Raw genomic sequence first — 16,559 nt, forward strand, 5'->3', positions numbered from 1 at the left:
AGCAACTTGTGAGTTGCTCTAGATTCCAGCATCTGCAGATTGTGTCTCCACGGGTGGTATTAAGGACTGCCTTAAAGTGCAGGGAGAGAGAGAGAGGCAGTTCAACAAAAGTCCAAGGTTTTAAGGTTTAAAAAGCTTTAAAAATTCTGGAGTCTAGGGTAAAAATCGATAATGGCACCAAATCATTTAGTGAGCAATGGGATTTGAGGTTTAACTAAACGCCTTACTGAAGGAGTGCTAAGTAATGTTGCATCAGGCTTCCAATTTGGAGAGAGATATGCTAATACAGGGTACATGCCTTTAGCATAGGAGAGGCTCACTCCATTGAGTGAGGAAGTAGACCCCTTGATGAACTTACAAACAGAAAAAAAGGATATACAGTAACGTCCTGCCAAAGGGGTTCGGCCGGAAACATCAACTGTACTTTTTTTCCAGAGATGCTGCCTGGCCTGCTGAGTTCCTCCAGCATCTTGTGTGTGTTGCTCAGATTTCCAGCATCTGCAGATTTTCTCTTGTAAGGATAGAAAGGATTTAATTTGGATGTGAAAAAACAGACAATGGGGCTTTTATGGAACAAATATTAAAAGAAAACCTAATAGAGTATTTGAAATAATGCAGCAAAGATAAGAAATGAATAATTTCCATTCATCAATGGGATAGCAGCTAAATTCCATAAATTTAATGTACACACTAACAAATGAAGGAAGATCTTAGGCTAATACATGTTCTACACCAGGAATCATTAAAACATAAAATTAGAATTTTCCTTAAAAAGGACTGAATGAGTATCTGAAAAATAAACAGTTTAATAGACTGTAGCCAGATGAATGAGGCTGAGCAGGTGAGACTGAATGAATTCCTCCTGCGCTGTAAAATTCTATGATCCAGTAAATAAAGAGATTTGGCCACATTATATAAAAAAACTGCATTAAATTCATGCAATGAAAGGAATTCATCACAAAGACTGGCTTTTTAACACTCCTGGTAGGAAATTGTGAGCCTTCATAATTGTTCTTGTTATTAGTAATGTAATTATTCTCTGTCCCATTGTAAGAATTCAATGCCTGAGCAGCATAGATTCAATCTGCATTGGAGTGCCTTAAATGGAGACCTGCCTTTGTCTATTTTGTCTCTTTGTGTAGCTCAGTGTTAAATTTTGTTTCTTGATGCTCCTGAGAGACACTTTGTCTTACTATATGTCTGATTATGTTGAACCTAACTATCACCAGCCAAGAGGCCCATCCTGACCTTTCCTGGATGTGAAAGGTCAGCTTGGCTGACTCTCCCACCCCAAGACGCATCCTGGGAGATGGAGAAGGGCTCAAGTGGTGAGGTGACCTCGGGTGAAATATCCCAAGTCCCTGCCCCAGCTGACAGCTGTTGAAGCATTTTAAACTATTTTGAATAGTTTTTAATAATTTAAAAAAGCATTTTAACAAATAAGCACATTAAATAAAGTTAAATAAAGGAAAATAACTCAAATTGCACTCATTACCCAACAGGTGGTGGGGTGGAGATATGTCTCTACCAAAGGAGGTGTAAGGTGCTCCTTCTATCTGCTAGCCTGCAGGCCACCCTTGGGCAAGGTGTAGCACCTGCTTTGACCCCCCGATCAGGGTCACATGAAGCCACGGGAGCAGGTGGTGAATGGTCGTATGAGCAGCCGGTGCACATCGCAAGTCCTGGCTATGTGGTTACTGACACCAGAGAGACAATCTCTGAAGAATATTGATAAAGGCTGGGGTCACCCAAGCCATTTACAATACATGGCCCAGAAGAAGGCAATGGCAAACCAGTTCTGTAGAAAAAATTTGCCGAGAACAATCGTGGTCATGGAAAGACCATGATCACCTGTGTCATATGACATGACACATAACGAATGAACGAACCCCACAGAGTTGCACACCTCCTGAGTGAAGAGAATTCTGCTCTCCTGTGGATCTCCCCTGTGTAAAGAGCTAGATGCCAAGCATCTATAGACCACCTCCTCAGCCATAGGCCCAATCCTGAGGACAATGACAAAGCAGGAAGTTGGACAAAATAGGATATGATCAGATGGGTCACAATGCACAAGTCCCTGGACAATGGGGGCAAAAACGTACCCAGTGTCACCCTCACCCTGATGACTACCTTCATGTGTGGCTGCATCAGGCTGTGCGTGAATCCTAAATACATGGGCACCAAGTGCCACTATGTGCCAATGTTCAGTCTATCGCCAGTGTTGCGAAGGATGAGTCTGGCTCCATTGCCACACAACTTCCCAGTTAGATGGATGTTCGTATCCTTCATGCAAAAGTTCTTCCTGCAAACATCCCAACCTGCAAAAACTCATTTCAGGGAGGTAGCACCATCAATTTGCGGGAGACTTCCGGGAGAAGTGGGATGTCTGCAATAGAGTAGCTCCTTAGCAGCTGGCTGGCTAGTTTAAATAACGTTAGCTACGCTAATGAACGAATGACACCTGTTAAACTCACCTCAACATGTCTTTTACATTTGAACCCACCATGGGCAATAGAAAAGTCACTGTTGCAAACAGTGCAGCGAGCAACAATGTCATTATTTTTTACCCCTGTTAGGCAGGGGTACACTTTAGTGTAGTCTGGGGTGATGTATATTTTATATTTTCTTTTTTTGGAACACTCTGCCACTCTGACTTTTTTTGGAACTCTCTCGCTCTTGCTCTCGCTCTCTCTCTATTGAGCGCGCGCTCTCTCGCTCATGGTCGCTCTCACTCGTGCTTGCTTTCTCGCTCTTGCTCTCGTTCTCTCTCTCTCTCTCGCGCTTGCTTTCTCGCTCTCTCTCTCGCGCTTGCTTTCTCGCTCTCTCTCTCGCGCTTGCTTTCTCGCTCTCTCGCTCTCGTGCTCTCTCGTGGTTGCTCTCACTCGCGCTCGCTTTCTCACGCTTGCTTTCTTGCTCTTGCACTCGCTCTCTCGCTCTCTCTCGCGCGTTCTCTCATGCTCGCTCTCAAAAAAACCAATTTCCGGGATATTGTATATAATTTGCGGGCATCAGGGAGCCACTATTAATTTGCGGGAGACTCCCGGAACTTCCGGGAGAGTTGGGATGTCTGTTCCTGACCAACGCATTTGACCATAAGTCCATCAGGCAGTGGTCACAGAATGTCCTTCAGACAGTGTAGAAGGACTCAATAGACACAGTGGGACAGCTTCCTGAGTAAACCGTCCAGGCCATCTGGCAATGCCTCATTGCCAGGCCTCATCTACAGGCACCAATGCCTTGCCTGGCTGGCAGTGAGAGAGGGGCCCAGTCAGATCCTTCTGGCGTGCCCGGAGCATTACTCCCACAGGACGATTGTAGTGGGAAAAGACAGTAGCCCACCTCTTTGAGGACTGTGGGTCTTGCGAAGAGGGTGTGGAGAAAGTTGAAAGGGCCTTGGTTGCGTTTCATCCCGAGCAGCTGCGTGACAGAGGACCCTCTGATCTATACGCGGAGACAAACATCAAGTGCTGCTAGTAGATCATCATCTCGGCGAAAGACGCTCTTTTGTTGGTCTGCCAGCATGTCGAGATGTTAGTGGAGGAATGCCGCCAACTGGCTTCTAGGCTGCAGGAATAGGTGCTGAGGGATGCACTGATGTTTGGTGCAGCCACCGGAAGGGCTCAGCGGGAGGGACCATAGGGTTGTGTTCTTCTCCCGCTGGGGGCAGGTTGGGGAGGAATTCTCTCAATTATTGTACCAGTATACCACCCCAGAGTGGCAGCAATGCTATTGACATGTAGGAATGTAATAGAACAGTACTGAAAGCATTGACCATGTAATGAATGAAAAGGCATTGAATGGCTTATTCTTGTATCTGAATAAAGTTTATTTTGTAAAGAAGTGATGCGATTTGATCTCCTGCTTGTCTGACTCTCTTGAGATGAGCTGAGCCATGTACTGTTGAGGCTCAGTGATTCTGTAGGGCTGTCATTTGGCCCTGATTTTGTTGCTTCCTTTGATGTTTGGTAGGAAGGTATTGCCACCCAATCAGAACAAGGGGTTCCTGAATGAGAGTAGCACGTGGTCCTGAAATGGCCTTCCCACAGCATTATTTTGTGAGGAAGACCTGTCCTTTCTTATTGACCATTTTGTTGTTTTAAAAGTTAATTATTGAAATTAACCAACAAAAAAATCTTGCTTTTACATAAAATGCCCCTGATTTAGGAAAATCAGCATGGCACGGTAGCATAGCGGTTTATATAATGCTATTAAAGCACCAGCCAGCCAGGTTCAATTCCTGCTGCTGTCTGTAAGGAGTTCGCATGTTCTTGCGATGACCACGTGGATTTCTTCCAGTTACTGTTGTTTTCTCCCAATTTCCAAAGATGTACTAGTTACGGTTAGTAAGTTGTGGGCATACTATGTTGGCGCAGGAAGCATGGCGAGGTCTGCAGGCTTCCCCACGCATCCGCAGACTGTATTGGTCATTGATATAAATGGCGTATTTTTAAATGATGCACATGTGACAAATAAAGCAAATAAAGCTAATCTTTATCTTTTAGATACTTCTTCAGCTCACTTCTGATCACCACTTCTACACTTGGTTGTGCATTCCACACTTAAACACTGGGTGTCAAAATAGTTCACCTCTCTGAAGGGTCTGTTTCTTTGCCGCTTGTCTTCATTGTGTCTGCCCTCGTTCTTGACCCCTCTGCCAGTGGGTGTTATCATTCACCCTCTCCCTTTCACTGTCGGATCCTCTCAAACCTGCTCTGTTCCAGGAACAACACCAGATTCTCCAGTCAAAGTTGAAAGTAAATTTATTATCAAAGTACATATATGTCACCATATACAACCCTGAGATTCATTTTCTTCAGGGCATAATCTATAACTATAACAGAATCAAGTAACCACCCAACTAGAGTGTTCAACCAATTTGCAGAAGGCAACAAACTATGCAAATACAAAAAGGAGAAACAATAATAATAACTAAATAAGGAATAAATATCAAGACCATGAGATGAAGAACAATCACATAACTAAAGTCCTTCATCCCTGGAATTATTTAATAATTTCATCTGCACTCACTGTAAAGATCTTGTAGCATTATTTTGAAGCAGTTTTCAGGCCAATTTTAATCCTTCAGTCAATATCACAAAATATATCATTTAGTCATTATAGCATACGTGTTGCTTTTAGGTAAGGTTAGGGTATTCCAATTAGCTGCTAAGTTTCCTACAATAGTGATCATAGCTGCAATGTTTTTCTTTGTCTGTGAAGTGCATAGGGTTGTAGAAGGTTATACAAATTCTAAGTGTGTTTTCGGTTTGTGTTTCACCTCATTCAGGGTCTATTGGCATGGTAGGGTGCTGTGCTGCTGGGAGACCATTTCTTCACAGCAGTTCTCCAATGTGTTTCTGATACTCACCTTTGCCACAATAGCCAAGGTGGTCTTATTCTCAAAGTTTGGATGGGATCAACGTCATCACCTGTTGGTGGCCATAAAATCCAGGGTGCTGACATATGGAACCTGGAACTCTGGAAATTTAGGAGTTACCTCCATGTTGAAGCCCTGAATATGAGATACACATTGAGGAGTTGAGGAAGGAGAAGAAGGTATGAGGCAAGCCAATTGTTCTGAAGCCTGTTCATTGTCATGCTTGCATTTCTTCCTCTTTGTTTGAATGCTCCCCTGGGGATATGCTGGGTTTATGTTTTGGAAATTCCCAGGCCAAGGAGAAGTTATCCACTGCTCAATCATCTTCAAAAGCAGCATCAGGTCAACTTATCACCACCAGATGTCTTCTGAATCATATCCTTTCCTTTGTGTCTTTGGATAAATCTTCTCTTTAACACCAGCAAGATGACCTGTGTTGGTAAAGAAGGCTTATAGCATAGTTTATTTATTTACTAATAAATAAGTGCAGAATAGGCCCTTCTGGCCCTTTAAACCACGCCGCCCAGCAATCCCCTGATTTAATCCTAGCCTAATCATGGGACGATTTACAATGACTGATTAACTTACCAATCGGTACGCCTTTGGACTGTGGAAGGAAACTGGAGCACTGAGAGGAAACCCATGAGGTCACGGGGAGAACGTACAAACTCCTTACAGGCAGTGGTGGGAATTGAACCCGGATTGCCTGTACTGCAAAGTGTTGTGCTAACCACTACACTACCGTGCTGCCCCCTATATCCATTAACATGGCTTGTCTTATGACAGGAATATGTATAGATCTTGACATATGCCTAATTTATTTTGCATAGATATAAGTTATCCAATTACAACTGAGTTTTAAACTGACCCTGCTGTTCGGTGGGAGAGAAGCTACTTAATGAACGAGAAAGATTATTCCTAAACTGTTAGCAGTGTACAATGAGTATTTTCATTTCTAAGTACCTGTGATTTGTTGGTAGCCTCAGTACTTTTTCCCTCAGGATCATGTGGATATTTTGGAGGCTTTTTTGTTTGCATTGCATACTGAGCAGAATAAAATCGTCTCCAGCTGACTTTAAAACATTACCACGTGTGGGAGGCTAATCTCTGCCTCTGCTCACTCCTCCCACCTCCTATCTCACTGCAGAAGTGCAGAGTAAACAATCATAGAAGGAGGTTGTCTAATGTTAGTGTTTATACAACGCCTTTAATGTAGAATGTTACTTCAGAGGAAGGTTAGCAAACAGAAATTGCCTCCGATCTCAACAGGGAGATTCTTAGGGCCCCGAGAGAAGTGATTAACTGAGCAGGCAGGTTTCAAGAAGCGAGCTATAGAGACAGATGAGGGAGTGCAGAGGTTTAGGGAGGGAACTGAAGTGTCTTAAGTCAAATAAGAGCACATGTATGCGGAGGGTGAGCTGCAGCAGTCAGCAGAGACTATCCACCTTTAATCATCACTATCCATGTTAAGTACTTACTCAAAAAGAAAGCTGGTTAAATTTAAATTTCCACACCCATCCCTAGACTCATGTGGTTGAAAACTCAATGACAACAATTAAAGTTGGGGAAGTGCAAGAGGCTAGAACTGGAAAAGAGTTGAAGGGATGAATTTTTTTTTGGGGGCACCCAGTTCTGCACTGACTTCTTTGTTTCATTTCAAAAACCTCACTTTTGAATGTCTACCAGTCCAACCAAATTCGGAGTACCTCATGCATCAAGTTGAAGTGATGTTCCGAGGTTTGAAATAATGACCTCAATGACAATTTGGGCCAGTGAGCATCTTACAGCTTTAGAGCATGACGCAACTACGTTGTGACTTGAAGTTGACTTTGTCAATGGAATGTCTAAGCCCAGGACTTCCATGAGGTATCAGAGAGTCACTACATTGCATGAGTCCTGTAGTTCTTTCCATTTGCATAATAATTTGTATATAACAGCAGAAAAGATGTTATTTACTATTTCCCAGAATAGCCAGCATGCTTTAAAAATGTTTCCTGGTTTTTCTGCCAAGTCTTTGCGAGCAGGACGTTTGGTACTGATCAGCTCTCGCTGAGGACATTGGAACTGCAGTTGGCAGGGGGCAAGTTGGAGTTGATTTAAGAGTCTCCATCAGCATTGTGTGGCACTACGTGGCTGAGCATCTAAAATCGCTGTGGGTCAACAGCAGGGCCAGGACACAGAGCAGTATCTCAAATTTCCTACCAGCATGCTATGGGTTCAATCTTGGGAATCAAGGCCCAAAAAATCACTGATATAATCTTTAAATCCCAGCAAGGATATGCACCGTAGGGATCAAAGAACTGGTGCTGGAGCGGTCTAACTCTCTAATTTAGAGCTCTGTTATGTACAGTTTTTCATAAGTTCTGGTGTATTTCTTGATTTTCCTGCAAGTGCCTGCAAGAAAATGAATCCCAGCATTGTATATGGTGACGTACCATATACATACAGTACTTTGATAATAAATTTACTTTGAACTGAACTTCAAGCATGCAATCCCTTGCTAGGATGGTTGGATTGGTGAATATAACCAAGAAGGAGAAAATTAGATGAATGATGCAGGTTAGAGGGTGGGAAGATTATTTGGTTACTTACTGGCCAAACAGTAAACATAAGACCATAAGACCATAAGACAAAGGAGCAGAAGTCGGTCATTCGGCCCATCGAGTTTGCTCCGCCATTTTATCATGAGCTGATCCATTCTCCCATTTAGTCCCACTCCCCTGCCTTCTCACCATAACCTTTGATGCCCTGGCTACTCATATACCTATGAATCTCTGCCTTAAATACACCCAATGACTTGGTCTCCACTGCTGCCCGTGGCAACAAATTCCATAGATTCACCACCGTCTGGCTAAAAAAATTTCTTCGCATTTCTGTTCTGAATGGGCGCCCTTCAATCCTTAAGTCATGCCCTCTCGTACTAGACTTCCCCATCATGGGAAACAACTTTGCCGCATCCACTCTGTCCATGCCTTTCAACATTCGAAATGTTTCTACGAGGTCTCCCCTCATTCTTCTAAATTCCAAGGAATACAGTCCAAGAGCGGACAAACGTTCCTCATATGTTAACCCTCTCATTCCCAGAATCATTCTAGTGAATCTTCTCTGTACTCTCTCCAACGTCAGCACATCCTTTCTTAAATAAGGAGACCAAAACTGCCCACAGTACTCCGTGAGGTCTTACCAGCGCCTTATAGAGCCTCAACATCACATCCCTGGTCCTATACTCTATTCCTCTAGAAATGAATGCCAACATTGCATTCGCCTTCTTCACCACCGACTCAACCTGGAGGTTAATCTTAAGGGTATCCTGTACGAGGACTCCCAAGACCCATTGCATCTTAGAACTTTGAATTCCTTCCCCATTTAAATAATAGTTTGCCCATTTATTTCTTCTGCCAAAGTGCATAACCATACACTTTCCAACATCGTTTGCCATTTCTTTGCCCATTCTCCCAATCTATCCAAGTCTCTCTGCAGACTCTTTGTTTCCTCAGCACTACCGGCCCCTCCACCTATCTTCGTAGCATCAGCAAACTTAGCCAGAAAGCCATCTATTCCATAATCCAAATCGTTGATGTACAACGTAAAAAGAAGCGGCCCCAACACGGACCCTTGTGAAACACCACTGGTAACCAGCAGCCAACCAGAATGGGATCCCTTTATTCCCACTCTCTGTTTCCTGCCAATCAGCCAACGCTCTATCCACGTATGTAACTTTCCCATAATTCCATGGGCTCTTATCTTGTTAAGTAGCCTCATGTGTGGCACCTTGTCAAAGGCCTTCTGAAAATCCAAATATACAACATCCAACATCTGCCATGTATGATTTCATCAGATCTGCATAAAGGTTACTCGGAGGCATTATTAACACGAGTCAAAAAAAAACCATTGAAATCCGGAAGAATTATCCATACACTCATTGCAAGCACAATATTGCAATGAATTATGACAGAAAGAATAAATTTATAGCCTTTGAACAGGCTCTTGAATCATTTAGCATTACATTATATAAAAAATACAAGTCATTGTTAACATTTTCATGAAGAAAGGGATAGAGTTACAGAATGCTGACTCTAAAGAGGGCAATAAAAACACTTGCATTCACTCTAACCCCTATAGACAACCAATCCAGCCAACAGAGAGAGCCATCTTTTATCCTATGGGCCGGCTGCTGTTCTTAAAATGTAAAGGCCCATGTCTAAAGCCAGTGTTTAACTGGTCTTGACACTAGTTCATTACAATGGAATATCTAACTGGATTATCTGGAAAAAGAGATCTAAATGTCTAACTGGCTGCATCCTATCTGAAACTGTGGCTGTACATTGCTAGGCTGAGGTGTTGCTGACTGTGTGTGGATCTGAGTCATGAGCATGCTTTGAATTTAAAGGAGGAGCAGATCCAGTTGTTAGGGACGAGGAGGCAGGCAGCAACTCTCCACAGGCTGTGCTAATGCACTGCATAAAAGGTTAGTTTTTATTTCATTTTGACTGCCATTTGCAGCTGAGAGGGTGTTCTTACAATTGTTCATTTCCTTACTGTAGTTTTAAGTCCAATGAAAGGACAGTGGCTAGGTATAAACAGGCCTTAAATAATGTAGTTCTTTGTGTGTGTATATATGTGTGTATGATGTGTGTGTGTGTATTAAAAAAGAGAAGGAGAGAAAGGGGACAGATGAAGATAAAACACAGGATTATAATGTGGCCTGTAGCAGCTCAAGTGCCCGCCTGTTAATGGAAATAGAGATTTGATTGGATTAACTTGCTGATTAAACTGACCTAATATTGTGTAAGCCATAATATCAACATTCGGATTTGGCTGAAAGCTCGACATGTCTCCAGTCATTATACAGACATTAAATGGGTCACTGATTGTAAACTCTTCCACCCTTAAGTGCAGCTCTAAGTAGGGTTGAATATGTTCCTGGTGGTGGCAGCACATGTCCTAGTGTTTCCAATCAAACCGGCTCCAGTCTCTTACTACTGGTCACCACTCGCTTCAGGGTCCCCCTGCTACCCTTCCTTTAACAGAATCCTGCAACCAACAGGAAGGTTCTTGGTTCTCCCTCAGAGATATCCCCTTCAACCGCTCTCACACCCTGCACTACATCCAGCCTTTTTCTTATATTATTGTAGTTGACAGACATTCAGACATCTGTTTTTTACCTCAGTTTTGCTTGTTCAGTGATTAGTCTTTAATAACTTGGAGGTTGACCAGCCAAGCTGTGACCACAAATGAACTCTTTTGTTGTTATTTTACAAACAGGCTAGCAATGTTTTGGATGGCATTGACTTGGTTTTCTCGTCTCCTAATAATTTAAATTTATTACGTTGAGCAGTTCTATGTGGGTTAGACCCGTGATAGGGTTTTTTAGCATTAGTCATTGGACTTTGGTGAGTCCCACCGTCCCAATCGTTTTCCATTAGACATAAGAGCAGAATTAGTCCATCTGGAATTCCATATCCAACATTCTGCACTGTGAAACACTAGGTCACTCTGCAGTCTCACTTTAGTGAAATTAATTGATATTAGTGGCTCTTCATAAGAGTAAAAAGAATCTAAAGGGGAAATAGTTCTACTTAATGGCTTTAATTTACAGAGATAACTCTGGTAGATAATGGAGATAATTTGTCATGTTTTGCATTTAAAAAATTCAAATATGGAATATGGATGTTACTGGTATGGGCACCAATTACCGACTACTTTTAATTGCCCCTGAGAAGTTGGGGGTTTTGCTGCTGTCTTGGACTGCTGTGATCCAAGTATCTCTAAGTTAAAGGTTTCCAGATTTTAACCCAGTGACAGCGAAGGAATGGCCGTGTGAATGCAAGTCATCGTGGAGCATGATTTGCAAGGGACAGTTCGAGGTGGCAGCATTCCTGGGCATCTGCCATTTTCATGCTTCTAAGTAATGAGCTGTTCGTGAGTTCTTGCACTGCTTCTTGTAGAACACCTTATCGAAAGGAGGTAAGGGAAACAGAGGTTCAATGGACTGAATGTAAAGCAATCTCTCTCTTCTGGAAGGGGAATACAGAGAAGACAATCTTAAGCACAAGCAATTCTACAGATGCCGGTTATCTGTAGCAGCGCACACAAAATACTGGAGGAACACACCAGGTCAGGAAGCTTCTGTGGAGAGGAATAAGAAGTCAACATTTTGGGCTGGGGCTCTTCATCAGGACTGGAAGGAAGGGGAAGAAGCCAAAATAAGAAGGTGGTGGGGGGGTGGTGTGAGTACAGGGTGGCAGGTATTACAGGAAAGTTACTAACATGGTTAGAGCATTGGCTGATTGGTAGGAGGCAGCGAGTGGGAATAAAAGGATCCTTTTCTTGTTGGCTGCCAGTGATCAGTGGTGTACCACAGGGCTCGGTGTTGGGACCACTTCTTTTTATGCTGTATATAAATGATTTAGATGATGGAGTAGATGGCTTTGTGGCCAAGTTTGCAGATGATACAAAGATTGGTGGAGGGGCAGGTAGTGTTGAAAAACAGGTAGGATGCTGAAGGACTTACACTGATTAGGAGAATGGGCAAGAAAGTGGCAAATGAAATACAATGTTGGAAAATGCATGGTCATGCACTTTGGTAGTAGAAATAAATGTGTGGACTGTTTTCCTGATGGGGAGAAAATCCAGGAATCTGAGATGCAGAGGGACTTGGGAGTCCTTGTGCAGAACACCCTGAAGGTTAACTTGCAGGTTGAGTTGGTGGTGAAGGCAAATGCCATGTTAGCATTCATTTCAAGTGGTCTAGGATACAAGAGCAAGGATGTGATGCTCAGGCTTAATAAGGCACTGGTGAGGCCTCACTTTGAATATTGTGAACAGTTTTGGGCCCCTCATCTTAGAAAAGATGTGCTGGTATTGGAGAGGGTCCAGAGGATGATTCCAGGAATGAAAGGGTTATCATACGAGGAACGTTTGATAGCTGTAGATCTGTGCTCACTGGAATTCAGAAGGATGAGGGGTGATCTCATTGAAACCTTTCGAATGTTGAATGACCTAGACAGCGTAAATGTAGAAAGGATGTTTCCCATGGTGGGAGAGTCTAGGACAAGAGGGCATAGCCTCAGGATAGAGCGGCGCCCTTTCAAAACAGAGATGCGGAGAAATTTCTTTAGCCAAAGGGTGGTGAATTTAGAAGAATTTGTTGCCACATGCAGCTGTGGAGGCCAGGTCGTTGGGTATATTTAAAGCAGAGATTGATCCGTTCTTGATTGGACATGGGATCAGAGGTTATGGGGAGAAGGCTGGGAACTAGGTTTGAGGAGGAGATAAAAGAAAGGATCAGCCATGATTGAATGGTGGAGCAGACTCGAATGGCCAGATGGCCTAATTCTGCTCCTATGTCCTATGGTCTTATGTAATAGGTGAGACGAGGTGAGAGGGAAGGTGGGTGAGTGGAGGACATTCAAGATTGTTTATTGTCATTCCTCAGTACAAGAGTGTAAGGGGGCACAAACTGATTAAAGATTAACTTTATGCAGATGTGGTCAGAGAGACCATGCTGTGGGTGTGGAGTGGCTTTGTAAGTGCTATGTCTGTTCATATAAACATGGTCCAGTCTGGGGAGTGGGGGGAGTGATAGGTGGAAGAGATGAGAGGCTGAAGAAGAAGGAATCCGATAGGAGAGGACAGTGGACCATGGAAGAAAGGGAAGGAGGAGGGGCACCAGTGGGAGGTGATGGTTATGTGAGGTCAACAGGTGAGAGGGGAACCAGAAAGGGAATGGGAGAAGAGAGAAGGGGGAGGGGGGAGGAATAACTAAGTTAGAGAAATCGATGTTCATGCTCTCAGGTTGGAAGCTACAACGATGGGATATAAGGTGTTGCTTCTCCAACCTGAGTGTGACCTCATTGTGGTAGTGGAGAAGGCTATGGAACGGGAAGTAGAATTGCAAAGTGTGATCACCAGGGAATCCTGCCTTTTGTGGTGGATGGAGTGAAAGTGCTTGAGATCTTTTAAGATGATTTTAAAAGCAGGGCTAGGTGTTTGAGTGAAATCATGAAACACTTTTTGCGCACCGAAGGGTTGAGAAATCTGGAACCCACTTTCTTGCCTCTCATGTTTGGGGGTCAGTCAAATCTTTCTAGACTAAGGTTGACAGGATACAAATCAGATGGGGCAAGGACAGATAAATGGAGCTGAATAGTGAAATTAGCTCTAGGGCTTGAGTGGTTTTCTTCATTTCCTGTGGTTCTACACTCCCTGCTGTTTGCAGCTTGATTAACAGGCTGTAGGTACTGTATGTCCAAAGGCTCCTGCACTGAGAAAGATGCCAAAGGTCAGGAGATATTGGAGAGATGTGGTTTCCAGACATCACTACGTTCAGCAGGCAGACCAAACACGCATTATAGCAAAATCATATCCATATTGTGGACTGCCAGTGCCTTCTTCCTTGGGCAGGAATGGTTAATATGAGGAGGGCATAATTTTAAGGTGGTAGGAGGAAGGTGTAGGGGGATGTCAAAGGTAGGTTTTTTACTCAGAGAGTGGTCAGTGGTTAGAACGCACAGCTAGGATAGCGGTAGAGACAGATACTTCAGGGACATTTAAAAGATCCTTAGATAGGCACATGGATGAAAGAAGCATGGAGGGCAAAGAGGGAAGGAGGTGGTAGATTGATCTTGGAGCAGGTTGAAAGGTTGGCCTAGCACTATGGACTGAAGGGCTATGTTCTATATGGATTACGTTTGCAATGAGGAAGGATTTTTTCAGTGAGCTTTTACTGAATAAGTTTATATCATGGAATGATATAAGAAGAATGATAAAGAGAAAGTTGCTATAGGTCCAACTGGAACTGGTTTCCCCAAGTGGCGTCTCTCAATTTTTGAAATATTCAAGGAAGTATTTGTAATTCATTTTGTATCATCACGTTCTAGCTCAGTAATCGAATATATGGTTTTTTTTAAAAATTGTAGAATTTGCTTTGGACACGTTCATGGTTTTTTCATGTTTTGATGTTTTGAGCATTGGTACCCAAACGTAGATGGTCAATGTCCAAAATAAAAGCTCTTGATCATATGTTCTATTTTTGGTAATGTTGCTGAACTTTTCATTAAGCTGCACCAAATACTAGTGACTTTTGATTATTTGGGATGGGTGTAATACGGTTTGGGATACTGCTGTAAAGGTAGGGGTTTTAATCCAGACACTTCGTCCAAAAATCCTTTCTTTTTTCACTGTGAATCTATGTTTCATTCTGTTTGCAGGGTCACGGGGGAAAGAATGACAGATGGAGACTAACTCTCCATATATCTTTGTCTTCAATGCTGCTCAGTGAAAGAATGAAAAAAAAATGCAGATCTCCAACACCTGCAAAATCTTGGAATGTCCCAGTGTTCATAGTCAATGAACTTCGTCTGAAGTATGGCTGGTGTTGAAGTACATGAAACATGGTACAGAATTTTCTGGAGGAACTCAGCAAATCAAGCAGCATCTGTGGAGGGGAATAAACACTTGACCCTCTTCCTCCCTTTCTTCCATGGTTTATGGTCCACTATTGGATTCTTTCTTCTTCAGCCCTTTGCCTCTTTCACCTGTCCCCTTCGAGCTTCTTACTCATCCTCCCTCCCCCACCCAACGACTTCACCCTCACCTGATCTCACTTATCACCTGCCAGCTTGTGCGCCTTCCCTCCTCCACCTTCTTATTCTGGCTTCTGCTCCCTCCTTTACAGTCCTGACAAAGAGTCTTGGCCCGAAAGTTTGACTGATTATTCCCATCCATAGATGCAGCCTAACCTGCTGAGCTCATCCAACATTTTAGAACATAGAGCACAGAAAACCTACAGCACAATACAGGCTCTTCAGCCCACAAAGCTGTGCCGAACATGTACTTACTTTAGAAGTTACCTAGGGTTACCCATAGCCCTCTGTTTTTCTAAGCTCCATGTACCTATCCAGGAGTCTCTTAAACGACCCTATCATATCTGCAATACCCTATTGTACCCTATTTTGTGTGTGTTGTTCCTACTGTTGCTGGTTTGGCAATTCAGAGACAGTTCAGTAAAGGAGTTTTAAACTAAAGTGTACCAATCAACACCATAGCCAGTGAATTGGAGGTGGGGTAATGGCATAACCACACCTGGTAAATTCAGTTTATGAAGAGCAGAACAAATAGAAACTATGGCAGCTTTTCCAAGTAAGAACTTGGTAACTTCTCCAGAAAAATGCAACGTGGACCATAGTTGCTCCTGGTGAAGAGTCTTGGCCCACAACGTTGACCGTTTATTCCCCTCCATAGCTGCTGTTTGACCTACTGAGTCCCTCCAACATTTTGTGTGTGTTGCTCAAGATTGCCAACATCTGCAGCATCTCTTGTGTTTATGGCAGGCACAGTAATTTGTACAGAGGAATCCGGGGTACCCTTGTATAAGTCACAGAATTTTAACATGCTGCTGCAGCAAATAGTTAAGTTGGCCTTCATTGTAAAAGGGATAAAATACCAAAGTAATGAATGTGATAGTGTAACTCTACAGAGATTTGGTGAGGCCACACCTGGAGCACTGTATAGAGTCTCAGTCTCCTTATTGATGGATCCACTGGCTTTGGAGATGGTGTAGGAAAGCTTTGCCATATTGGTTCCTAGGATGAGCTTGACAAGAAAAAAAATGTTAAGCTGAGTATGTGTAAGCTCTGTGAAATTCAGAATCGGAGGTGATCAGTGAAACAAAAACAGATTCTGAGGGTGACTGACAGGGGAGATATGACGAGGATGTGTCTGTCCTATGGTAGGGAAAAAAAACACAAAGTTAGAGGCCTCAATCACTTATGACTGAGATGAATTCTAAATTCCAAAAAAGATGTAGATGTTGAATCATTCATTATAGCCAGGGCTGGGATAGACGTAAGTTGGAAGATTTAGAGCAATTGAGGGTTATTGGATTGGGTTGCAAAGAAGAGCTGAGACCAAAGATGAGATCAGTCATGAAGTCAGCACATTGCCTACCTTTACTCCAGCAGAGCTACTAGGACTTGATGTTTCAATCCCTATGGTAAGTTGGCACCCTCGATGCTGGCAGTGGGTTTGGAGTGGTGACAAGGAGGGAGGGTAGGTACGTCATTGGGGTCATCGGGTGGGCACCCTCCTTCTTTGACGTTTCGTTAATAAGCCCACAATGTCTCCAGAGGGCTCAACTGTGCTACCTGGCGGCCCAGATACACCCCCCTCAGTTCCATAC

General features: G+C 43.2%; 1 protein-coding gene across 5 annotated transcripts in view; it reads left to right on the forward strand.

The window, feature by feature from the left end:
* LOC134337532 (CUGBP Elav-like family member 4) overlaps positions 1 to 16,559 on the forward strand; it is a 588,910-nt gene that overhangs the window by 97,259 nt on the left and 475,092 nt on the right. The window contains exon 1 of one of the 5 annotated variants that reach the window (XM_063032628.1): positions 9,806 to 9,845. The exons of the other annotated variants lie outside the window; for them this stretch is intronic. The gene's annotated coding sequence lies outside the window, so the exon portion shown is untranslated. Of the gene's footprint in view, positions 1 to 9,805; positions 9,846 to 16,559 lie in introns of those variants that run through there. 5 annotated transcript variants of the gene reach the window in all.

This window comes from Mobula hypostoma, chromosome 24 (genome assembly GCF_963921235.1).
Source record: "Mobula hypostoma chromosome 24, sMobHyp1.1, whole genome shotgun sequence".
Taxonomy (NCBI): domain Eukaryota; kingdom Metazoa; phylum Chordata; class Chondrichthyes; order Myliobatiformes; family Myliobatidae; genus Mobula; species Mobula hypostoma.